The following is a 27,215-nucleotide window of genomic DNA, read 5'->3' on the forward strand; positions in this document are numbered from 1 at the left end:
CACAAGAATGTAGAAGTAGTAACAAAATAACCATAAGAGTATAGAAGTAGGTGTGGTTGACTGATAAGTAATTGACCAATAATGAGCTCAGCTTTGCAATATGTATAAGCTTCATTAACACCAAAATAAATATGTGTGAACTATCAATAAACTTTGAGACTTGCTGATCACACATATTGTGTGCCGCATTTCTTCTGCCAATCCGACAGTAGGGAATTCCAGACTGTGAGCGACAGTGCCTGGGAGGCACTGCTGGCTCTGGCAGGGCGCCTGGTAAAGTTGGAACCATGTAGTCCCTGACCTGAATGGTTTGGCTTGGAAGGAACCTTAAAAGCACATCTCATTCTACCCCACTACCATGGGCAAGGACACCTTTCACTATACCAGTCTGCTCCAAGGTCCAGCCAACCTGGCCTTGGACACTGCCAGGGATGGGGCAGCCACAGCGTCTCTGGGCAACCTGTACCAGTGCCTCTCCATTCTCGCAGGAAAGCAATCCTGCTTACTATCCCACCTAAATTTTTTTCCTTTCTAACAATGTCTATTTGAAACACCTTGCTACCTTGTTACTTGTTACTGTTGTTACATTTTTACTTTACTTGTGTTCTGTCAAAAAAAAACCCCAAACCTCGAAACAATCAAAAGAACACCAACACATGTCCTTTTTCCCCCCTCCCTCCCAGTGATGTGGTATAAATGAAAACGATGTGAAGAAGCTGTGAAAAATTGGATTTCACATTGTGGAGACCTCTAACTTATGCACCAGAAAAAGAGCTGCTGTCGATTTGACATGGTAGAGATTGTATCTTAAGCACCAGAAAAGCAGCTGCTAAACATTAATTGCATCAGCGAAGCCAAAGCTGACAAAATCCTGGTAAAGATGTCCTGAAACCTTAACCCAAGATATTCCACAAATTTATTTCCATCTGGTTAAAGAGTGCTGGTGGATTTGGAAGTTCTCCAAAGGGCACTAAAGATGATTAAATGTGTGACATGACTTTTGATGTGAAGGGGCAAAATGCACCAGGACTGAACTAAAAAGGTGGGGAACAGTATTTTCATAAAACACACAAAAGAGATGTTTGAATTTTTCTTGGAGCAGAATTTCAGTTTTTGTTAGAGGTACCAACTAGTGCAAAGTCTATAACTTAAAATGGGCATAGAATGATACAGGTACTTCTCTGCAAGACAGGAAATATTAATTACTGGGGAGTTAACAAATAGCTTGAACTCTTCTGGCACTGCTCGTTTGGGTTTTCCCTTAGACTAAGGCAGCCATACTGGTTCCCATGGGTTTTACCACAGCCACAGAATTGCAGCAGTGAAGGTTGGAGATCATCCAGATCACCACTGGCTTCAAAGAACTAGATAAACTGCTCCAGGGTCATAATTTTATTATTTGTCTTTCCTGCTTAACCTCAGTTATTGGGGTGGGTTTTTCCAATGAATGTGATCCTTGCACAAAACCATATAGGACCAGTTCTGGTTGAATAAAAGACCTCTGGGGTTGCTCTTACATAAGTGCTTTTATTTTAAAAGGTGCATAAATAGTCTTTAATGACCTTTCGGTCATGATGCAAGACCCAGAGCTGTCCATTCATGAATGTTTCTGGGTTATTTAAGTCTGTGACGTGTTTAGGGAAAACAAAACTAGGTATCATGAGCTCCTTGATCCTCTGGTAATCCAAATATGAAAAGTAATATCAGCTCTTCAGAATCTTCCAAAACACACCTGAACTTCTTATCCCCAACATGAACAAACCTCAGGATGACAACCAGTTTTCCTAATTAGTTTCTTATCTTTAACCCAAATTAGGTATTTAACTGAGTCTCTATAAATGTAATACTTTATCTGTGATCTGTTGTATTGCACTAAATAGTTTATTTTAGTAGTTGTTCTGCACTGGGTAATGGGAATTTTGTACTGAGTGTGGAATGTCATGTAGATTATTCCCCCTTCCTTATCACATGGTTTCTCCCCATGCACTCCTTTCTACACACCTGGTGGTCTGCCCCATGGATACCCCTCCCCTCGCCCCTCCCCAATGGCATCCCATTGGCCACGGTCCTCTTTCCCCACCCCCTTTCCCCTGGGGGATAAAACCCCACTGCAGGTAAAGGTTCAGTCTCTTTTGCCACCTGGGTGGTTGCTGTGGCCAGCAGTGTCCCATCACAAGCCAACAGGATACTCTTCCCCATGTGGTGGAAAAGCGCTCCTCGTCTTTTATCTTCAGTCCATGCAGGTCCATGTGGGCTTGGGTTCCAGGTGGCCGGATTGGACCCATACAAAGCCCAGAGAACTACGGATTACTGCAGTGATCTGTTTGTAATATGTGACCTTTTAATTTTTATTCTTCATCATTATTGTCATTTTCTTTTCAGGAGGAATAGAAACAGGATCTATAACAGAGTGATTTGGGAAATTCCATCTAGGGAAGATGCAGCCGTGCCACAGTCTGGCAGTCATCTGTCAGGTAAGTGATTCACCTCATTGAAATCCAATATTCAGACACCACGGCCGTGGGATATTTGCTAATTCTGGCACTTTCCTTGACTTTCTAAATGTTTATTACTTTCTAGAAGTTGCTATTCCATAAAATACTAGAGGTCTGGACCTGATTTGATCATTTAGTTGACTACCTAAACTTACCAGCTCAAAGTTGAGCTTCTGCCCTCTTGTGTAGAATCATGGAATCCTGGAGTGGTTTGTGTGGGAAGGTGTACAAAGCAAAGCAATGCAGAGTCACCAGGCAGGTGCAAAGAACAGCCACTTTATTGCAAAAAACATGCCTTTTTAAGCAGTTAGGCCTTTATCAGTTACATAGTTTTAAATCATAACAAACATAATCCAATCAATCACCATACATCACATTGTGAACATGTAACGGATTTATAACTTGTTTTCCTACCTCTAATTCAGCTGAGTCACTTTCCCCTCTTCTACTTAGCTGTAGTAACAGGCCCTAAGACATTATTTTACAAAGGTAACAAGGCCCTTAATTTATAAGGTTTTACCTATATGCAACAATTCCCCCTTTCTTTGTTTTTTTGTGCGAAGGATTAGTGTTCCCTTGTTGTGTTGTGTTATTATGCTCCCCCGGTTTAAGCTGGAATGTTCTGTTACCCCCTTTTTCTGTATAATGGTTCTGTCTGGAATTCCCCCTCTTTCCCAGTTATCTGTCCATCACCAGTTACCCTAGAAACCTGCGCCCTTTCTGTCACCCCCAAACGCCCCCCTTTTATCCAGAAACTTTGGTGTTATACATGGAATTATTGGGCCGGGGACCGGAGTCCCACCTTTGAGCTCTCTTGGTTGGCTACCCATCCTGTCTCTCTGAAAAGCCCACGCTCACCGTGGGCCCCCATTCGCTGCCTGTCTGAGCTCTCCCCCTCCCGTTTCTCCTATATAACACGTGTATTCCCTCCCCTCGCTGCCCTTCGATTTGGCGGCTTCCCCTGGGTGTTACTCCGCGTTCTGGAATAAAACCTGGACTGGCCCCAGTCAAGGGGACGCTCTCCCCATTCCCTGTCTGTGGTCCCGTGCCTTTTTGTCCACCTCTGGCAGAGCTGAATGCCAATCCGGCGCGTCCCTGATGACGAAGTGGCTCCCGTGCGCCGAACCGAGAAACCGCGAATTCCTCCCGCTCCGTCTGCTGGCAGGCGGGAATGGCGGTGCAGGCGGGATTTTTAAAGTCATGGCTACCGCAGATTTTGGCGCCCAGACATCGGGCACGTGTGTATTCTCTCGGCACTCGCGGCGCTGGAAACCGCCTCGCCGAAGAGAACTGCGGGACCCACGTTCTGAGACAAACAGTCTCAATTGGTCGCGAAATCCCCCCGGGGGTGAATTCGGCGGCGTTTTATCATGCTGTACGCCCCGGGGATGGGACGGCAGCTCCGAAGCACCTCAGGAGTCGTCCCGGGACAGGACACCACTTCAGACGGTTTTTTTCACCCTTGCTGGAATTCCGTGAGTCTTTTTCTCCCCCCTGTCCTTTTAACCCTTTTGTTCCTCGTTGCCCTGGGCGGGCAGAGGCAGTTTTCTTCTTTTCTCGGCTGCACAGCCACTCCTTTTTCAGACAGGGGCCAGCGTGGAGTTTTTCTTGATTTCTTTTTCCTTTTCCTGAAGTGGTGTGTGGTTTGAGCTGCTCTTAACATCTGTGCAATGGGTGCAAAGCAGTCAGCAGCTCAAAGGAGAGCCTTTATCCAAGTTGGGGATATCCTTGCTGGGGGGGGGGGGGGGGGTCATATTCCAAAAAGGGAGTTGAATAAATTAATAAAGTGGCTGTTTTCTTAATTTCCTGAAGTTTCCACTGACCAATTAGATAATTATAGGTTTTGGGATCTTATAATGAAGAAATTACACAATTCTGTAAAAAATGGAGATACAAAACTGGCAAAAATCAGCTTTTGGTCCTCCCAAGTTAAAACGTTGTTAAAATCAGATTCTAAATTGAGAAAACAGTCCTCTTCTTCGAATTTGCAACCCAGTTCTCCCTCTAACCCTGATCCTAGCCCTTTTCCCTCCCCTGCCTGTCCTAATACTGGGATTCTGAGAAGAGCAGCTCGCTCCAGCAGGGCGCAGGGTGGTCATCTTTCCCCTGGCTGTTCTCAGAAATCCCAATACCGCCACCCTAGGAGTCCTGGCTTTCTCCTGGTTCCCAAATCCCCAGTTAAAACCTCTCAAGTTCGTTTTCAGCTCCCCTCCCAAGATGGCTCCTGTGGAGCACAAGATGGAGGGGACCACATGGCTTTTCCCGCCCTTTTTCCATCTTCTCCCCACAATCCTCTTCGGTCAAAAAAAACCCCTTTCCTCTCGCCAGACTCCTCCCAACTTCCCTTCCCCCCCCCTCCATCAGCACCTCCCTTTTCTCCTCCCCCTCTCTACCAGCAAACCACACCCACCAGCTCCTCCCTTGGGGCAGCACCTTCATCATCTGATGCCCCCGCCCAGTCCTTTGACAAGTCCTCCAGCCACTCCCCCTCCCCTCCCCCTTCCAGTTCCCATGCTCCCCCTTCCGGTTCCCATGCTTCGGCATCCGGGGGGGGGAAGGGACCCGGGATCCGGAGCCGGTTTCCATCCCATCAGTGGCTCTGGTCTCATACCACTCTGAGGGGGCAGGGGGAACCCAAGCCCAATGGACTCCCTTTCCCCACCACCAAATTAAAGAACTCTGCAAGGCCCAAAAGGATTTCTCCCGGGAGAGTGAATACTTCCGGGGGATTCTAAGGGCCACTTTAGCAGGAACGGAAGTCACTCCCTATGACCTCCGAAACCTTTTCTCATGCCTCTTCAACCCTACTGAATATGAGATGTGGGAGGCGGCATGGAGAAGGGAGGTGGTGGGGATCCTTCCCTCTTTGTGGGTGAACCCCCACACGGGGCTCGATCGTAATGGTGAAGGCATCTCGGTCAAACACCTGTGTGGGGAGGGAGTTTTTTCTGGCGGACAGTTCCAGGCCAGAATCATCCCACCTGAAGTATTAAGGGAGAGCTGGAGAGCAGCAGAGACGGCTTTTTTGAGGTTGCCATCGGGGGTGCCCCAAATTCCCTATTTAAAGATCATGCAGCAAGCTGACGAGCCATTCATTCTTTTTGTTGAGTGTCTCCAGAAAGCTATTGAATTGTAGGTGCAGGGGGAGGAGACAAGGAAAGAACTCCTAAAGGAAGTGGCCTCCACCAATGCCAATCCAGCCTGCAGGGATGCTATCTTGAGCCTGCCACTGGACCCTCCTCCAACCCTGCAGCGGATGCTGGAGATCTGCGCCCGCAAAGTCTCCTTGGCTTCTGGGGACCTTGACCCAAGGGCCCAACCACCGCCCAGACGCATCGCTGCTGCTGATACCTGGGATGCCACTCCAGTTGACCCTGCTCCTGCTTCCCAGATGAGCCATCCACCACCATCCAGTACCCCTGGGCCAGTCCACAGGAGGACTTCCCCCTGCCAGCTGTGTGGACAGTTAGGACATTGGATGCCTGACTGCCCCCTGCAGAAGCAGTTTTATGAGTTTAAAAGGGGGCAGGGACTTCGGGGGAACCCCCCGCCAAAAAACTAGGAGCTGAGCTCAGTTCCCCCTTGCGTGCAGAAATAAATAAGGTGGGTTCAACATCATTATGCAGGGAGGGGAAAAAGGGAAAACCGCCTGCCACCTCAACCAAATGTGACTTTTTTTTACCGGACTTGTCATGCTTATCATGCCTCCGACCTATGCCTATTCTAACCACCTTTTCCAAAATTGAACCTTTCAGGCTGCAGCTTACAGAGCCACTCCATCTGAAGGACTCCGATTTTCATCTTGTGACTGTGCGCCCGGAGTGCCCAGGTAACTGGGGATGGATCAACTGTGGGTATGTAGTTGTTGGAGACACAAAATTCACACCATCAGAGGTAAACATTGTCCCGGGTCTCTTGACATCAGACCCGGGACAATTCTCAATGGGGCTGTACTTTGTCCGCCCTCCCCTCTTCCTGCCCAAGGGACAGATTATTGCTCAGGCCATTCCAGTGCCTGAGCTGACCTGGGTCCCAGGACCGCCCTCTACACCACCTCAAGATGAACATCCTACGGTGGCCTGGGCTCGGATCCTTGGGCAGGAGAAACCAAAAATTACTTGTCAACTCTCGAGGGGAGGAGACCAAATACCCCTTAAGGGTCTTTTGGACACAGGGGCAGATGTGACGATCATTCCTTCTCGGGAATGGCCATCGCATTGGGAATTGTAGGACGTGGCTGGTCATGTCCGTGGTATTGGGGGTCTTCAATTGGCCAAACAATCAAAGAGCACCGTGCAAATTAAGGGGCCGGATGCGCAATTGTCATCTATACGCCCATTCATTTTGGATTATACAGAACCCCTGTGGGGGAGGGACCTCCTTGCCCAGTGGGGAGCCCGAATTGACCTACCAGTGGCTCCTCAGGTTTTTCAATTAGCGGTCGCTGCTGAGCGCTCTACCTGGAAACTGAATTGGAAATCGGACATACCAGTACAGGTAGTGCAGTGGCCGCTCAATAAACAAAAATTGAAGGCGCTCAATGAGCTTGTCAAGGAGCAGTTACTTAAAGGCAACCTGGTGGAGACCATGTCAGAGTGGAACTCCCCAGTGTTTGTCATCAAAAAGCCAAACAAAGATAAGTGGCGGCTCCTTCACGACCTCCGACAAATTAATAATATTATTGAAGATATGGGTCCCCTCCAACCCGGGATGCCGTCCCTGATGATGCTCCCTCAAAATTGGAATCTGGCAGTTATAGATATCAAAGATTGTTTTTTCCATATTCCACTTCACCTGGACGACGCCCCGCATTTTGCATTCACAGTTCCTGCCATCAACCGTGAGGCCCCAAGCAAGCGCTACCATTGGCGTATTCTTCCTCAGGGGGTTAAGAACAGCCCTGTGATTTGCCAGTGGTATGTCGCTTCCTTGCTGTCCCCCATTTGTGCAGCCGCCGAGGATGCAATCATTATATGGATGACATCCTTGTTTGTGCTCCAACCGACGACATACTCACACACGCGCTTGACCTGACAATCAATGCATTGATTGCTGCAGGGTTCACGCTTCAGCAGGACAAGATTCAAAGGATGCCACCCTGGAAGTATCTGGGTTTGGAGATAAATAAGCGGACCATTGTTCCGCAAAAATTGGTTATTCGTACAAATATCAAGACCTTGGCAGATGCCCATCAGCTGTGTGGGTCTTTGAACTGGGTAAGGCCTTGGCTGGGCATTCCTACTGATGTCCTAGCCCCTCTTTTCAATTTATTGAAAGGGGGAGAGGAGCTTAGTTCTCCTAGGGTCCTTACTCCAGAGGCTCGCTCAGGCAGCACTGGAAAAAATCCAGCAATCCATTTCGGCCAGGCAGGCCCACAGATACCAACCGGGTCTGCCGTTCAAATTTATCATCTTAGGGAAATTGCCACACCTCCATGGGGTGATTTTTCAATGGGACGATTCTATCAAAGGCAAGGACCGAGGCTCGGAGGACCGCCTCTTGATCATAGAGTGGGTTTTCCTCAGCCACCACAGGTCCAAAAGGATGACATGGCCATCAGAGCTGATGGCAGAATTGATCAGAAAAGCAAGATCGCGGATCAGGGAGTTGGCGGGGTGTGACTTTGAATGCATCCACATTCCAATTAAATTAGAGTTGGGCCAATTCAAAAAGAAAACCTTTGAAGAACTGGTCGAGATTAATGAAATGTTGCAATTTGCACTGGACAGTTAGACCGGCCAAATTGCAGTTGATCGGCCGGCCCACAAATTGTTCAATCAAGAATTCTCACTATCATTAAAAAGAATTCAGAGCCGAATCCCTTTGGAGACACTGACTGTGTTTACCGACGCATCTGGAGCATCCCTCAAGTCAGTAATGACTTGGAAGGATCCTCAAACTCAGCGGTGGGAGGCCGATGTTGCCAAGGTGGAAGGTTCTCCACAAGTAGCTGAGTTGGACGCTGTCGTCAGGGCCTTTGAGAGGTTCTCTGAACCATTCAATCTTGTAACTGATTCAGCATATGTCGCTGGTGTAGTGTCCAGAGCTGAAGAAGCAGTTCTTCAAGAGGTATCCAACATTCCCCTATTTAACTTGCTCTCAAAATTGGTAAAACTGATCTCCCACCAAGAACAACCTTTCTTTGTGATGCATGTCAGGTCACACACTGATCTGCCAGGGTTCATTGCAGAGGGCAATTGAAGAGCTGATGCCCTGGCTGCTCCTGTTCAGATGGCCCCGCTCCCAGATCTGTTTGGTCAAGCTAAGATCAGCCACCAGCAGTTCCATCAGAACGCTCCTGGCCTGGTTCGTCAGTTCCAGCTCACATGCAAACAGGCCAAGGCGATCGCGGCTACATGTCCCCGGTGCCAGTCCCATCAGCTCCCATCACTCAGCTCCGGAGCTAACCCCCAAGGTCTTTCTAGCTGCAAGGTGTGGCAAATGGATGTTACACATATCCCTTCTTTTCGTCAGTTGAGTTACGTACATGTTTCAGTGGACACTTTCTCCAGTGCAGTCTACGCCTCTGCCCACACAGGTGAGAAGGCAGCTGACGCCAAAAAACATCTTGTGCAAGCATTTGCTGCCCTGGGCATCCCCAAGGTCATCAAAACCGACAACGGCCCAGCGTACAAGTCCAGGGAACTGCGAAGTTTCCTGCAGCAATGGGGAATAGAGCACAAAACAGGCATCCCCTATTCCCCAACAGGCCAAGCCGTGGTGGAGAGGACCCACCAGAGCCTTAAGAGGGTTTTAGAGCAACAACATACGGCTGTGAAGGTGGAATCTCCCCATGTCCGTCTCGCAAAAGCACTTTTTACTATCAACTTTCTAAACTGTTCCTTTGAGAATTTAAATCCTCCAATAGTGTGACACTTCGGGCAACACAACCAGCTGCAGCTGAAAGCCAGGCCTCTGGTCCTAGTTAAGGACCCGGAGACCTGGAAAACAGAAGGGCCTTTTGACCTGGTCACCTGGGGGAGGGGATACGCTTGCGTGTCCACTCCCTCGGGGCTTAAGTGGGTACCATCTAAGTGGGTCAGGCCCTTCTTTCTGAAAAAGGCACCAAAAGTTGGAGGCATGGCACAGGTTGAGGAGGCTTGTTGGAGGAGGAGGCGGAAACCCTTTGCCCTTGACTTTGATGTCCTCTAAGTTTCCCTCTGGGCAGAACCAAAACTTTAAGTTCACCTTTTCACCCTGTTTTCTTTGATGTTTCAGTGACACCCGTTAACTGTTCTGTTGGTTCTTTTTATTTTAGTTGCAGTTTTAGTTGCTTGTTCTATAATTTGGAGTCTGATGAAAAGACTGCTGGGTAGGATTGTTCCTACCCTCGAGATAAACCAGGTGGTGGCTCCGGGACCATACAGCAAAGCAGAAGCTTCGGAATCAGATCGATCGGAGGCCTCCTCAACCGTGGATGACGACCAATGGGCTTCTGCACCTTTCAGCCACCCCTGGTTCGGAGATTCCATCCCGGACTCAGGCTGCCTTAGTCAGACTCAGTTCACCTCATTTTAAGTTTTTTTTTTTTTTTTTTTTTTAAACAAAAAACAGGGAGATGTTGTGTTGTGTTATTATGCTCCCCCGGTTTAAGCTGGAATGTTCTGTTACCCCCTTTTTCTGTATAATGGTTCTGTCTGAAATTCCCCCTCTTTCCCAGTTATCTGTCCATCACCAGTTACCCTAGAAACCCGCGCCCTTTCTGTCACCCCCAAACGCCCCCCTTTTATCCAGAAACTTTGGTGTTATACATGGAATTATTGGGCCGGGGACCGGAGTCCCACCTTTGAGCTCTCTTGGTTGGCTACCCATCCTGTCTCTCTGAAAAGCCCACGCTCACCGTGGGCCCCCATTCGCTGCCTGTCTGAGCTCTCCCCCTCCCGTTTCTCCTATATAACACGTGTATTCCCTCCCCTCGCTGCCCTTCGATTTGGCGGCTTCCCCTGGGTGTTACTCCGCGTTCTGGAATAAAACCTGGACTGGCCCCAGTCAAGGGGACGCTCTCCCCATTCCCTGTCTGTGGTCCCGTGCCTTTTTGTCCACCTCTGGCAGAGCTGAATGCCAATCCGGCGCGTCCCTGATGACGAAGTGGCTCCCGTGCGCCGAACCGAGAAACCGCGAATTCCTCCCGCTCCATCTGCTGGCAGGCGGGAATGGTGGTGCAGGCAGGATTTTTAAAGTCATGGCTACCGCATTCCCTGATTCCCAAACAGTCTGCACCTCTAAGGTCATTATCTTCTTAAGACTATTGCTGGTCATCTGCTGCACACAGGATAAAATACATGGAATACAGATCACAATCAGTAAAAACTTATCAAATACAACCCAGCCACTGACAAAGGGACCTGCAGCATAGGAAAACAAAAAGATAATGTCCAATGTCCCTAAGAAGTGGAAATAAATGGCTATGTCCCAAATTTCATATGGCTGGAGCTGAGGGGCCATTCTGTTTAGGCAGGCAGGAGTCCATTAGCTGGAAAAGCTGACTTTGACATTACTGAATCTCTTTCTGGAAGCATGGAACAGTGTGACAGCTACAGCTGGTCTGTAAGCTGGACAGTAAAATTGGCCATAACAGACTACAACTCGACTAGCCTAGTTCATTACACTAGAAATAAACAAGTCCCTGGGTAAGACAATGATAGGTTGGATTTGAACTCAAACAGGGGACCCCAGCAGACCCATTCAAGACTGAAGGCAAACATCTAATTGGTTGGTGAGCTGGGTGGTATTAAGACCTCAACCAATCAAATGTTCAAGCATGGGAATTTTGAAGCCCCTATGAAAGAGGGCATCCATCTATAAACTTTGGCTGTTTTCCCATGAACTTGGTGTGTTCAGTCATGTGTCTGTCTCCAAAAGTGTGACAAGTGGTGATCCCGACATGATAGCAGGTGCCATGGGTAGAGCTGGGAGGCAGAGTCCTGGCGGAGGAGAGCAGCATGGACAGCTGCCTAAGAAGAGTAGCGTGGACAGCTACCTAGGTCCAGACCCCTGTAAATAGAAAAACACCGCTGGGAGACATAGGAGGATGGGTTTCGGTCGAGAAAAACCCAGTTGTTAAGATATAGAACCTCCTTTTATGGGAACAGGAGGTAAAATATGAAGAGCAGGCTTTTTTAGTCTTGCTGATCTGGTCTAAGAACTACGGGTTGGACACAACTGAAGAAGCCACCCTTAATATTAAAATTTGGGAGCAGACTGGGAGATTTATAATTGAGGCAGCTTCCATAGGTGATGACGCCACCAGAAACATTATAAAGCCCTGGAGGCTTGTTTTCAACTTGGCAAGGCAGTAAAAAGCCAAGTGGGATGTAAGGATGGCAGTGAGGATGCCACAGGCACTGTCCACCAAAACACGCAGCATGGGGCGAAGCAGCAGGAGGCATTGACACCACACCAGGCACACGGGAGGAGAGGACAGGCAAGGCAGCCCCACTGCACTGACTGAGTAGCACTGTGCCATGGCGCTGCGCAGCCCCTGCAGGAGCTCCCCTGTTGGCCTGCACTGAGTGTGCATGTGCGATGAGCCAAACCACTTGTGCCAGAACCGCACACGCCCCCACACTACCCCCTTTGTCACCATAGACACGCTCAGACCACCTCCACCCAAGGCTGATTGGCTTGGCTCTGAAACCACGTCTACAGTCAAGCCTCCGCTTGGCACGCCCAAGTGCTGCTGTGACTTGTGGGCAGACACTGGAGGTACAACAGTGTGGATACCTGGTAGTCAAACTACCCCCATAGCCGGAAATGCCGGTAGGACACAGGGTCCCAAACCCACAGTGCTGCATGCACCACTGCTGCCACAGCCAGGGCTTGGACAGCCACAGAGACACATATCGGCAAAGGACTTGAGAGACACTCACGGAGGGAACCAGGGCCATCACCTTTCTGCCAAACCCTGAGAGGACACCGCTGATGTGCTGCTGGTAGCTACGCTCAATCTGGTCACTGCCTGGAGACAGGTGAAGTGAGCAGCAGTCATGAGCAGGGATTTTGAGGGTGTAGTTAAGATTAATGTGCCTGTATCAGGTGGTTGGGAGCCTGGGGACACGGCAGTTGAAGCATTCGTGGTGCTGAGAGGCAGCGGAACAGTGCCTGATAAGTACACACCCTTTCAGTGGCTGGTCCTCTCTGGTCTGCACCAGCTCACTGCAAAGCATGGACTAGGGTCTCCTGCAGTAGCCAACATGCTGTGATTTCTAACTGCAGAAGAAGTAACTACTTTTGATATTTAGCAGCTTGTTAAATTTATATATAGCCCAGTCCAACATATGATACTTGAGTCCACCTGGCGACACAGTGCAGAGGAGCAGGAACTACGAAACTTAAGAATTTCGCAGCAACCTCCACATTTTGGAGCAGGGCTTCCTCAGCTCCTAGGACTACCACCAGTGGGAGAACCACAATTCCAACCACGATTACATCCATTGGTGGTGGCACAAGTAAAAGACTTGGGGATGCAAGCCCTGTTCAAAGTGGCAAACATGGCTAACGCTACCCAAATATATTCAAAGATCAAACAAGGCATCAAAGAACCATATCTGCAATTTATAGAAAGATTGCAGGATGCCATGGAAAAGCAAATTGTATACATTGAGGCTAGAAATCAATTAATATTACAACTGGCATGGCACAACGCTAATGAAGATTGCAGAAAAATCAAAGAACTGTTGCCAAATGAAAATCCATCTTTAGATGAAATATTAAATACCTGTGCTAAAGATCTGAATCTCATAGCATGTCTTTTTTAGCGGATTCTATTGCAGCTGCTGTTAAGACTGCCACCCCATTGCTGCAGATATGGACAACACGGCCACATCTGAAAGTAAACAGTCCCTGCAAGCTCCTTCTACTGGGGACATTTTAAGGACAGAGTGATGTGCAGACAGAAGACTCTTCAACTAACTCAAGTTGAAAAGTGGCATGTTAATTTGCCACATTGGGCACACGGGAGGTAGTCCTCCAAAGACATGTGCAAATTTCCAAAGCTGTAGCTTCTCCATATATCTACAAAGGCTCTACATATTCATAAAGACATCTGAAATGCCTATACATATTACCACATATAGCAGTATTTCCTGTTCCCGCTTTGTATTATAATTAACTGGACGTGCATTACAGCTGTGCAGTCATCTTCTTTAATTGGGTCAGTGGGCTCTGAAACGAGTCAGTGGGCTTCTGAAGATGAAGAGGTGTTCCTCATGGTAAATTCTTCACCTTTATCTGGCTACAAGGTCTTCTTGACCCCTTGGTTATGATCCAAACTCCCTCTTCTGGGCCCAATTATTCTTAGAAGCCAGGTGTATTTATGGTTCCTATCCTTTTACAATACTGCATATAGTATAATGTCTTCGCTTCAATTATCCCCAATTATTCAATTATCTGGTAACAATTAATCTCCTCATTAAGCCCTTAATTAAAATATATGGCCTTCATCTTAGTAACTACATTTCTAACTTAACCCCTTGATTCATTGATTCAAGAGGAATGTAAACATAATAGGGAGCTGCAGCCGATGTGGGAAACCCGGTCATGTGGCCAGACAATGCAAATCTAGGACTCATACTAATGGACAACTTCTAAAGGATCAGGGAAATGGGAGACTGAATGCAAAAGGGAGACATGCGCTGACACAAGCATCTTCTTGCCTTCCTGTGCAAGCTTATGTGACCAACTTACAGGAAAAACTAGAGGATCATCTGGAATGGATGTTTCCACCTGAATCCCAACAACTATAAGCACATTGAAGGTACATAAAGTCCCTCTTGAGGCCCAGGGGCCCAAAGGGAGAGGATTGACTGCACTGCTGATGGGAAGATCCAGTGCTACTCTACAAGGTATTTTTGTACATCCAGGTGTTATACTCTCTGATTATACAGGACAAATACACACTTCGGTATCAACCTGTACTCTACCTGTGACTATCCCTGTTAAAACCTGAATTGTTCAACCCTTTTAAGTCTTCTGTCCCAAAAATGGATTCTAAGGTGCGAGGAGACTGAGGTTTTGGGGCAACAGGAGAGCCCCCAGATGTAGTGGACTCAGGTCCCTAATATGGTTTGTACCATCACAATGCCTCGGGCAAGTCCCTTGCAGATAAAGATCACTGGAATGATCAACACAGGGGCAGACTTTACTATCACTTCTGCCAACATTTGGCTTCCATCATGGCTGACCATGGCTGTGGGATTTGCCATTGCTGGCCTCAGAGGGACCACACAGAGCTTCTTGAGTAGCAGGTCTGTGTTGGTCAGAAATCTGGAGGATCCAACAGCCATGATTCAGCCATATATCACTACTGCACCACTTAACCTGTGGGGGAGGGATGCTAAATCAGCATGGGGAATCTGGGTAGGGAGGATTTTTAACGAGGACCACTGTATTGAAGAGTGTACAATATCCCACCCTAGCCCTAAAATGGCTTACAATTTGACTTCTGTGGGTATCACAGTGGTCCATAGAGAAAGAGAAACTGCACACCCTTAAATCCCCAGTAAAAGAACAACTAACTCAAGGACACATAGAACCATCCACAAACCCTTAGAACAGCTCAGCATTTGTTGTAAAAAAGAAGTCTGGTAAATGGAGTATGCTCCATGACTAAAATTAATGCAGTCATGGAAAGCATGGGTGCTTTGCAACCTGGTATGCTATCTCCTACAATGATTCCTGCAATCTGGGATATTCTGATTGTGGATCTAAAAGACTGGTTTTTTGCTATTCCTCTACACCCAGATGATACCCCAAAGTTTGCTTTCACAGTGCCATCCATTGATAATGCTGCAACAGTTGAGCATTATCAATGGAAAGTTTTGCCATAAGGTATGAAAAAACAGCCCCAAAATTTGTCAATGGTTCGTTGCTCAGGTGTTATCATCCATAAGAGAACAATTTCCAGGGGCATACTGTTACCATTACACAGATGATACCCTAATAGAAATCCTGAAGAATAAAGAATTTTCATCAATTTGGCCAAGCCTCACGCAAGCATTTGAAACATTTGGGCTGCAAGTAGGACCAGAAAAAATGAGACAGCAACCACTCTGGAAATACCTTGGACTCAAAAAAATGGATCAGACCATGCAGCCAGAAACAATTTAACTCTCAACCAAAATTCAAACTTTAAACAAAAACTTTTGGGTAACATAAATTGGCTCATATCGCCAACCGGGGGACTATGTACAAATCATGAATGGGACAGGACTACTGAGGAACACGTCTTGAGCTGTTTTGTTTTCCAGCATCAGTCTCATTACATGGTTATGACAATGGGAAGATGCCAGCAACTCACATCCCAGGCAGCAGACCAAGAACTTAATGTTACAACTTACTTAATAAGTTTTTTGACCAACCACACAAAGCAAAAGCATATTGACAGTAGTTCTATCCAACCACTATAAGCACACCTACCTTCTGTTCAAACAATGCTTGCTTATTTCAAATAAAACACCTGCTTGTAAGCTTTAAGATACAATGCACAGAGCTCCATTATTAAATTTAGAACTTCCTAATGTCTCGCTAGATATACTTTTCTGTAGCTTAGGGAGTTATTCTAGACAAGCGTTAATACACAGACCATTGTTCTATTTGTCCTTACTTTTCTACTTCGTATATAATTTTTCTGCTGACAAATCTTAAGGCTACTGCTTAGCTCTAATTGCAGTTCTGCTGTCTCTGAGGCCTGCCTTTTGCAGCTTTCCCAAAACCCTCTGATTTTAAGGATTCCCACTGGCTCAGGCCCCATCTAGGATTGACCACCTCACAACTGGCACCCTTATTTAACATCCTAAAAAGTGATCCTGATCTAAATTCTCCCAGAAAATTAACCACAGAGGCAAAAGCCACTCTCAAAATAGTAGAGCAGGCTATCATAAACAGACAAGTCCACTGGATATACCCAGGGATGTGCATTACTCTATTTATTTTCATCATTAATTTTCACTCTATCAGGATTATCAGTCAGTGGGATACTCAGTGGTGTGACCTTTTGCATGTTTTAGAGTGCATTTTCCTACCACACGAAGTTAAAAAGATGGCACCTATCATCTTTGACTTGATTGCACAAGTCATCACCAAATGCCATCAGAGATGTTTGCAATTAAGTGCAAGAGATTCTTCCAAATTTATCATACCTATGCCACAAGAACAATTTGAATGATGCTTTGCCAACAGCACAGCTTTACAAAGTGCCTTGCAAATTTTTTTTGTGGCAGTTTAGTTACCATCTACCAAACCATAACTTACTGCAGCTGAGTGGGACCACTGAATTATCCCGAAAACCACTGAATAGTCGCACACCCCTTAGAAGTGTTTTTAAAGGTGTTACGGTATTCACTGATGGTTCTGGGAAAACAGGAAAAGCCATTGTAATATGGAAAAAGGAAAGTGGATGACAAACATTGGAAAGCTGTGAGAGTGGATCACCTCAGTTGGTGAAGCTACATGCTGTAGCTACAGCTTTCCAATGTTTTCCCCATATTCCTTTAAATATTTCGACTGACTCTGCCCACGTTGCTAAAATTACACAGAGATTAGACTGAGCCCTGCTAAAAGAAATTGACAATGCACAATTATTTGACCTTCTAAAAACTTTGTGGCATACCATCCAGGCCAGAACTTGCCCTTACTACATCCTACAAATAAGGAGTCACACAAATTTACCAGGTTTTATTGCAGAGGGCAATGCTCGAGCAGATTGCCTAGCTAGTCCTGGTTGGACAACATCACAGCCAGTGTTTCACAATGAGGACCTGGAGAAACATGCCTGGGCAAGGTTTCCAAGTTTACCTTGAAAGGGGGTCCAGCTTTTGTAAGCCAAAATTGAAGTACAGTTTAGGTTAGAAACACCTGGGTCCACTGGCATACATCTGACCAGCTAGGGCCAGGGTTTGGCCAAAGCCACGGCCTTAACTGGAAGGTCTCTTTAACACAACCTACAAACAAGCCTCTACTAATAGCAGTTGGGAAAGTTTCTTAAAATTATACGTCTCACAGGTATGTGAAAGTTTGTAAAGCAGCTGGCTTTGTAATTTATCCCTAGTTAAATAGTCAATGGTACCATAAATAAACTGCAAACAACCAAAGGAATGCATATGTGCAACCTCAAAAAATGTCTTATGGATAATGCCTGTTATAAAAAGTCAGTAAATTCACTCTATGATATTAACAACATATTCAGAATCATTAGTACATCAGCAGTAACTGTCCTAAGAAGTCGAGATAATTTTTTCCAGACATCTATGCATACATGACATTAAACCAAAATAAAAGCAAGAAAGAAAGCACTAAACAGCTTACAGTTAATAACAGCCATAATTTGGAATTGTTACTCATTCTTCAGTGCTACCTATAGAAGATAAAACAGCAAAGATTATAATGAGCAATTGTCCTAATTGACCAGTACAGAACATTTATACCCATAGAATCTTCTATGAAATTAAGGATCTAATAAACCACATCTTCACATATTTTTACACAACTTATAATCTTATATTCTTAAACAGTTGCTTACCAATTCTTCATCATAATTATTTCAATCACTATAACAAAGGAACTGTATCTTGTAATTTAAATGAGCAGATTTCAACATACTTCATTCAAACTTATCGTCTCTCATCTCTATAACAATTTAAATAAGCATATTTCGATAGAACTTAAACTTCAATGAAACTTAACATCACTTAAACATAACAGAAAGTACACTAACAGAACCTCGTTAACACTACTGAAACTGAACAGAAATTGTTCTTAAGTTCTTAATAGAACTTAACAGAACTTAGACTGAGCAACACTTAAACTTAACCTTGCTTAAACTTAACAACACTTAAACTTGACAGAAATTAAACTTAACAGAACTTAAATGTAAGAGAATTCAAATTAACAGAATGTAAACCTAACATTGCTCAAATTTAACAACACTTAAGCTTAAGAAAACTTAGCATCACTTAATCACTTAAGCTTTACGGAAACTTTAGCTTAACATCACTTAAATGTAACAGAACTTCAAAGTAATGTACTTAAATCTAACATCACTTAAACTGTACAAAATTGAAACAAAACAGAACTGAAAATTAACATCACTTAAATAAAACAAAAGTAAAGCCAGAGTTGAAAGTGTTCCTTTAGAAGTTCTAGATACAACAGAATTTAACTCATTTTGACTCCATCATTACAAGAAAGCTACCAAAAATTTGTCATACAGCAGCTAAACATCAATGACCAATACGCAGGCAAACAACTGATTTGTAACTGAAATAGCATCAACATAGATTTACTGGAGAGAATATAAACGTGTGGCAAATACCTTTGTGGTTTTATATAATTTAGTTTAGAGAATAGCTCATGGTAATTGCAAATATTATTGAAAATATTTGTTCACAGTCAGGACTTTTCTGGAGTAAGCATAACTTTTCCAAGGTATTTTAAAGTGCAGGTTTACTCAGAAAAATGACAACAGCAAAGGTTAATTGCCTTTCAAGCGGGTTCAGTTTGTAGATAGTAAGACAGCTTTTCAAGATTGCCTGTACAATAGATTTGAGCTTGGACTATTAAAGGTAATTGGATATAAATATTTAAGGCTAAAACAGCAAAAACCTCATTATATAATACTACCATGAGTCTCGCACATGTAACTTGGTCAATGGGTGTGTAAGACTAACACTTGTATGTAAACAGCTACCAAGTCATAGTTTCAGATTATTCTTACGGAATGAGGTACTGTTTAATGCACTTGTGATCCATCAATGTACTTGAACTGTTTTGATATTAAGACCAATTTCAATTTAAACGTGGCAAGGAAGCATAACTACACTTGAATCACTAAATATCTGTACCTATCTGAAATGCTGTCACATGTGTCTTCATGGCAAAAGAGTCACAATAAAATGACCTTATTAGAGCTGTGGGATAAAAAGGCAAGTGAGCAGGCAAAGCTAGCACAATTCTGTCTGCTTTTACAGTGGAGTTTCATGTGCTAATTATATCTAATTCTTGAATAGCTGCTGCAGATAAAGCTCAGGGTTTGTTTTCAAGTGAGCAAAACAATGCCTGATTTATGAGTGGCATGGGCCTCCCCTAGCTAATTGCTCCCTGCAGGTAAATCTTGCAATGTTTTGACACTGGGCTTGAAAGTTAACTGCTGTGGTGTAACATTCTCTTCTGTTAATATCCACTCTAAATATTTCCAAGGAGGAGTCTACCAAATTTTCTCAGGTGGGCCCCATATCTTGCTATTATGAATCTCCCTGTCTACAAACTAAAACATTACCTACATAGTGATAAATGGTACTCTCAGGGTACTGTCTTGCAAATATTCTACCAGGTACACAAGCTTCTAACTTTGGTGGTAACAGCTAACATCATTATAACTGAGCAAAGAATTGGTATTAATTCAGTGCAATCAGACCTTTAAATCAAGATTCCTGAAAAGGGACTATACATCCCACATATCAAGTTTTTAACCAGTCATGAAATATATCAGCCTTTCTGTTAAAGGATTTAGACCTTGCTATGCAATTTATATGCAGGAAGACACTACATTCAGACAGCTTTTAATCTCTCCAGTAAACAATCCTGTAAAAATCCACAGCTCACTGAAAGTACAAGGTTAGTTTTAACAGAGTTCCAGTAATGATGTCACAAATATCGCGATGATAGCCCATCTGCATTCTCATATTTGAGTAAGCAACATCACCTGTTAATTGAATGGCAAGCTCTCCCATACCAATTTCCGCAGTTCTCTCATAAAAGAGTAGCCTAAGGTCTCCATATTTCAATGCATCTTCTTGGCATTCTGACAGCGATGTGCTGTGGCATCAGCACTCCATGTAGGCCATAAATCCACTGTGATTTATGGTTCCAGGGTTGGATGGGTAGGCTGAGCTAGGATAGTTAGCAAAGGTCAACATCTCACACAGTAGGCTGATGTGACGCATGCCGTGATCCAGGATTCCAAGCTGTCAAGGGCCAACTACCTCTGGGTGAATAGCAGCCACATAGGCCAAAGCGACTAAGGGAGGAGTGGGTAGTGAAGAAGCTGCGGTTGGAAGGGCGGGCACTGGAAGTGCTGCAGCAGCAGAAGCACCCTAGAGAGCAGCCACTGCGGGGTATGCAGAATGTGAAGATGCCTCACTGTGGGAAGCCGGTGCTGGTGGGGCCGGGGAGGGGGCGCTGAGGGTGCTGACAAGGGCCTAGAGGGCAGCCGTGGTAGGGGGGACTGGCATAGGGGGTCAGCATCAAAGGAGCCACTGCAGGGGGAGCTGTCAGCCAAGCAGCTGTTTGTGTGGGAGGCACCGTGCAGAGTAGCCTGTAGAGCAGCCATGGCAGGAGGCGAGGGCAGCCTACTCTGGTAGGGAGCATCTTGCTTGCTCTGGGCGGAGCATCTCTCACTCTGCGGGCGGGGGGAAGTTCTGCTCCCGGGCTGAGCTCCTGTGGGAGCTTCATTAGTGCCTGTAACATCGCGCACTAAATTGAGGATTGATCCGTCCCTTGGATCTGTTCCATAGATCCATTCCCAGGATCCATGCCCAGGTTTGTTATCAGTATCTTTTCTAGCACTCACTGCTGCAGCTGCACACAGGAGTTTTTATCATCAAGGCCTCTCTCATTTAGGAAAGAGTTACAGGTTCTTTAACCTATAATAAAAGTTGCTCCAATGTGGAGAAAGTGCTGCAGTATCTTTAAGCTGCACTGACACTACCAGGACGCCTCCCCAGTCCCAGGATACTCACAGTCCTGTGGTTCTTTGCCCAGTGAACATCACTGACCTAACCTTAGCAGTTGTGCCAGCATCTTGCTCTCCATTGGATTCTGGCTCACAGATAAAGTCCCCTGTCGTACCAGGCTCTGCTCTCTGCTTGCAGTCTGAGGGCTCTAGGCTTGTAAGGGTCTGCCTTCCCAAACTGCAGTCCATCTCTTCACTGTGATCCAGTATCCCAGTGTTCTGGGTTTGCAGGGCTTCACTGTCGGCCACAGTCCTCCTCCTCACTGTAATCTTATCTCCTGTCATTTGGGTGCCTGATGTACAAAGCAAAGTGATGCAGAGTCCCTAGGCAGCTGCAAAGGAGAGCCACTTTATTGCAAAAACCAGGCCTTTCTAAGCAGTTAGGCCTTTATCAGTTATAGTTTTAAATCATAACAAACATAAACTAGTCAACCACCATACACCACGATGTGAACACGCGATGGTTATACAACTTGTTTTTCTACCTCTAATTCAGCTGAGTCACTTTCCCATAGCCCTCTTCTACTTAGCTGTAGTAGCAGGCCTAAGCCATTATTTTACAAAGGTAACAAGGCCCTTAATTTATAAGGTTTTACCTATATGCAAGAGGAAGGGACCTTAAAGTCCATCCAGTTACAGAGGCAGGCACACCTTCCACTATCCCAGGTTGCTCCAAGCCCCATCCAACCTGGCCTTGAACACTTCAAGGGATGGGGCAGCCACAGCTTTCTGAGCAGCCTGTGCCAGGGCCTCAGCACCTTCACAGGGAAGAATTTCTTCCCAATATCCCATCTATCCTTGCCCTCTGTCAGTGAGAAGCCATTCCCCCTTATCCTGACACTCCAGGATGACAGGTACTACAAAAGGAAGGTGACAGAGATTGGGACCAGGAGTCTTTCCTCTTGCTTTGCCCAGCTAAATGGGACTTCAGTCTCAATAATCTGAGATGCCATTTGTCTCTGTCCCTCTGGGGAGCCTCTCAGGAACCCTCGGCCAGTCCTGAGTTGGCAGACACCAGGGGCAACCCCAACCCAGCCGACAGCGGGGAGACACTCTCTGTGCCCCAAGGGTACTGAGGGCACCTGGGCTAGTCACCTTTGCAGCAGAAGAGACATTAGAGACATCGGTAGAAGATAAAGGGCCAACTCTTAGTACAGGTTAATCCAAGGTTTTATTCTAGGAGTCCCGAAGGAGCTCCTGCACCTTGGGGGGCCTCCTGCTGAGAGCCCCGGGAGATGTGCCAAGGTTACATTTAAAGGGAGGTGGAAACCGAAAGTAGATAACATTTTACAAACCAGTAAGTGACTCTAAGTGATGGGTAGTGGGGGATAGACATTTAGGACAGCGTATGGGGCAAGGCTTGGGGGCCTGACCCCTAGCCTCTGGCTAATCACTCGACATCCTGGATCGAAGCTTCTAGATGGGGGGGATGGGATGCTGAGTGATTGACAGAGAGCCAGGGTGGAGGTTTGGGGATGATCTCATCCAGGGAGAGGGATTACACAGGTAAAGGAAGAGGGGTACAGTCTGGGATAAACCATTTGGGAAAAATATGGGGATACAAAACAAAACTACTTCAAAATATTACAAAGTATAAAAACACACTACAACAGTTATTTACTGTATGAACTCAGTGAGGGCATGTGGCAATACCTGCTGTATTATGGATACTGTATTCCATGTTTATTCCTTTCCTTCTTTTGCTCCCCACTGACTGCAATGGCAGTGAGGGGAAAACCACATACATCAACACAGAGGGGATCTTCCTTCTGGAGCAGCCTCTAGCTGTGGCTGAAATGTCTCTGAGTGGAAGAAAGGAATATATTGACTCACAACTCACTTGGAAGATGTTTTCTAGAGCTCCTGGAGGTTGATTCAGCGGATGTTTCCTTTGGAAACCTCTAATGTTGCTGTTCCTCTCCCATCTCTACCACTCTCTCCCCACAGCTGTCATGTTATTGTCCCTCGGTATAAGGTGATCTCCCTCTCTTTTTGCTACTGGGAGGTAATGTAATCTTCCCAGGCAGCTAGGGACAGTACTAGCTGGATCCTGTGTTCTGCTAATTGACAGAGGTGACTAAAGGACACAGACATCAATAGAAAGAATGGTCTTATTTCCCTAGGAATTGCAAGGCAACACAATGGTAAAATGATACATTTCATAAAATAATCAGCTTACTATGCACTTGGGTTTAATGACAAGAAAAAATTAGCAAGGTAATGTGTAGCAGGTCCTGAGCCTGCAAGGGCTCTCTGGTGGGTCAGAAGCCTAAGATAGGAAATGCCAAGTCATGGTGACTGGGCTAGAAGCCCCTCTTCCGCCTTTGGACCCCTGCTTATCTCTCTCTAAGACTATCGGTCACTTTCCTTTAACCCTTGCTATTGAACCATTTCCAAAACCCCTGAATCCTATATAAAGAGCTGCTTTTGCCCAGCTCAGGCAGAATAGCTGTCACTGGGAACCTTTGCAGAAGAATCAATAAAGACAGTCCTGTGAAACCCCACACAGACTTCTCCTCTCTCTCCCTGCATCTGCCTGCCTAGGCACCTAGCAAACTGAAGAGCTGAAATCACAATGAGCTGATAAGCACTAAAGAGCTGATCTCACTTAAGCTTGCTAAGGTTGCCAGCGGCTAAGAACTGCTTGGGAGCTCAGACAGTCTGTCCCGAACAGGACTGTGCTAGCTGGAACTCGTGTGAGCCTGCTGGGGACAGCCTGAACTCCAGCAAAAGTTCACAATAGTAATGCACCTAATCATTACTATACAAGAAGGAGAAAGAGAATAGTGATTTAGAAAAAATATACCACCAATTCCTGAAATACTTCACCATCATCCACAATTTGCAATCACTGGGGAGCCCCATTTCGCAGAGAGGACCTGGAGAGCTCTTCCTGGCAATTGGGAAAATCCTACGTGGCAAGTTAACCCATAGGTGAGGTCTCCAAATTTGCCCCGAAAGGGAGTTCAGTTTTTATAGGCCCAAATCAGCAAGTCCAAGCAACCTGTTGATATTTTTAGCACAGAAGCGCCTGGGTCTGATGAGCCTACTTCCTGACCACCTGAGGCCAGGACTTGACCACAGCTCAGGCATTGGCTGTGAGGGTTTTCCCTAAAATATCATACAAACAGGCCTCTATTACTGTCAATTGGGAAAGTTTCTTAAAATGATACATTTCTTGCAGATAACTACACAAGGTGTAATGAAAGTTTCTAAAGCAACTGGTTTGGTTTTAAACAGCTAGCATAAGTGTCTCAGTCATCTATTTTTAGCTAAATAATACTGCTGTTGTTAGTCACATAGTGCACAGGATTCATCTTTAAAGTCAACTCTGTCTTAGGCCTGCTGCTCAGGCCTTAGCATAGCAATCCTGTTAGCCCATTCTGAAGGGAATTTGATCTAATCCTTCTGGCCTTTCCTGCAGCAAAGAGTGCTCCCTGTTGCCAGGGAATATTTGGCAAGCAACCAAAAGAGAGGAAGTGAAACGATGTTTGCAGCAGGCACCAGTGTGTCTGTGCTGGCCACATCCAGAGTATTCTTGGTATCATGGAATCATTCTGGTTGGCAAAGCCCTCAGATCACGGTGCCCAACCATTCCCCCAGTGCTGCCGAGGCCACCACTGTTATATGCCCCCAAGTACCACATCCACACAGCTTTAAATCCTTCTGGGGGATAGAGATTCCACCACTACCCCTGGGCAGTCTGTGCTAGGGATGGACAGCCTTGTTGTATTGCACTAAATAGTTATTTAGCTATTTGCACTGGGTGTTTGGTAACTTGCACTGTTCACATGTTTTGTATCCTATCACCACATGGTCTTCTCTCCCTCTCCCTCTCCCCCCCCCCCCAGTGTTGGTGGTCTCTTCCTGGTTTGCCTCTCCCCTTGCCCCTCCTCACTTGTATCCCATTGGCTGCTGCCCCCTTCCTCTGCCCCCTTTCCCCTCAGCTCATAATCCTCCCTGGGAGAAAGCCACTCTATCTCTTCCACCTGGGAAGCCACCTGAACAACTTGGTGTCTTCTATTAATAAAATTGAACCTGGTCCCCATGTGGAGAAGAGCACTTCTCATCTTTTACGTTTTGTCCTATATAAGATCGTGTGGGCTGAGGTCCATAGCTAGCTAGATAGGACCCGAACAGCCCATCAAGCATGGATTCTTACACAGCCTTTCTACTAAGAGATTTCCCATTATCCAGCCTAACATCCCCGTGGTATTACATGAAGCCATTTCCTCTTACACATTTAAAATGGTTCCAATTTTTCCATTCTCTTTTCATCACCACTTTGCATTTTTTCCATCTGTTTTTATGTTCCCTAGGGATGTGAGGTTTTTTTGGTTTGGTTGTTTTTTTTTTTTTAATTTTATATTTATTCCAGTCTTTTGGCAAAGCTCCTGGCTAACTTGTATGGATGAAGTTGTCACTGCAAGGTTCATCCCTTTATTTTTCATGATTTTGCAGGTATGGTCTGTCTGGCAGTGAAGTCCTGGACAACATGGCCTCCATCTGGGACTTTAACACTGACCATCAGACCCATCTACTGGATTAAGCCTGAGTCATGGTAATAGCACTGATTTAATGGATTTTGTTCCTAAATGGGATTACCCTTTGTCTTCTCCTCGGAACCAGGTTGCTCCATTAACAATCAGTTGTCAGCAACACACCTTTCTGCTGGAATTCTGGGTAATAGCCACTGGCTCCAACTGATGTGGCTGTACAAACACAGGGAGTTAATTGTTTCTCAGTTGCTCCTGATCAACAACTTTGAGGCTCAGTTTAGAATTGTTTAGAAATAGTGCTGATGATTTCCAAGCTCCCAAGAGACCTATCCAGGCAGTTTGGGATTGAAAATAAGACTTAGACTCTGTTAGAGGAAGAAGGTGGTGGTGGTGGTGGCATGAGGTATGTAGGAACCTGTGCAGAGGTACCTGTGTCCAACAGGAAGTTTATAGCACCACATTAAATCTGATCTTCTAATCATGCAGGAATTTCTTGGGGTTTGCTGTGTTTTCTTGTGTGGTAAGTAATGGGAACAGGTTGAGGCAGGGGCATTAAAAACCCTGGTGATACTGACTAACAGGTGGGGCTGTAGAGGCATTAGCCAAGCCTGGGAATGGTGCTGAGCCCCTGCCTGCCCTTTCCCAGCTGCTGATCGTGGCCAGTGCCATGGCTGTGTACCTCACGGATTACTCTGGAAGGGGGGAGTTCACCAGGCAGAAGCACAGAAGACCAGGTTCCTGCAGATGCTGCTGTGCCTGGCTGATGAGATGAACACCAGCTGGGCTTTATTGCCAAAATAAAACTCACTAGTTTTCTTATAAACCCCAACAATTTGGTCTCAAGGGCTTTGTTGCTCAGTCTCTGCTTACATTCGTTTGGAGGGGCCATGGTGGTGGGTGGCAGGAGTGCACCTGTGTCCTTTTTCCCCTCTTTTCTGTTATGATTGTGGGAAATAACTGGATTTTGGGTGTTTTCCAATGCAGTTTTCTGCAGATCCCAAAAACCCATTGGAGGGGAGATCATTGCTCGTCCTTCCACTACCAAGTGAGAGAAGAGATGGTCATATTCCAGGACCCTTACTTTGGAATGTTTAATGGAATTGGCTAAGTAGCTTATACTTCTGGGGTTTCCACAGTCTGTCCATGGCAGGTCACAGAATCACAGAATCACTAGGTTGGAAGAGACCTTCAAGATCATAGAGTCCAACCTCAACTAAACCATGGTACCGAGTGCCACATCCAGCCAGTCTTGTTTTTAAACACATCCTGGAATGGTGACTCCACCACCTCCCCAGGCAGACCATTCCAGTACTTCATCACCCTTTCCATAAAAAACGTTTTCCTAATATCCAACCTATATTTCCCTTGGCACAGCTTAAGACTGTGTCCTCTCGTTTTGTCAGTTGCTGCCTGCTAAAAGAGACCAACCCCCACCTGACTACAACCACCTTTCAGGAAGCTGTAGAGAGTGATAAGGTCACTTCTGAGTCTCCT

At 45.8% G+C, this 27,215-nt stretch overlaps 1 pseudogene; it reads left to right on the forward strand.

Moving 5' to 3' along the window:
• Nucleotides 1–686: 686 nt before the first annotated feature.
• Nucleotides 687–25,771, forward strand: LOC129128233 (DNA repair protein RAD51 homolog 1-like; annotated as a pseudogene).
• Nucleotides 25,772–27,215: the final 1,444 nt, after the last annotated feature.

Source organism: Agelaius phoeniceus, chromosome 19 (genome assembly GCF_051311805.1).
Source record: "Agelaius phoeniceus isolate bAgePho1 chromosome 19, bAgePho1.hap1, whole genome shotgun sequence".
Classification (NCBI taxonomy): domain Eukaryota; kingdom Metazoa; phylum Chordata; class Aves; order Passeriformes; family Icteridae; genus Agelaius; species Agelaius phoeniceus.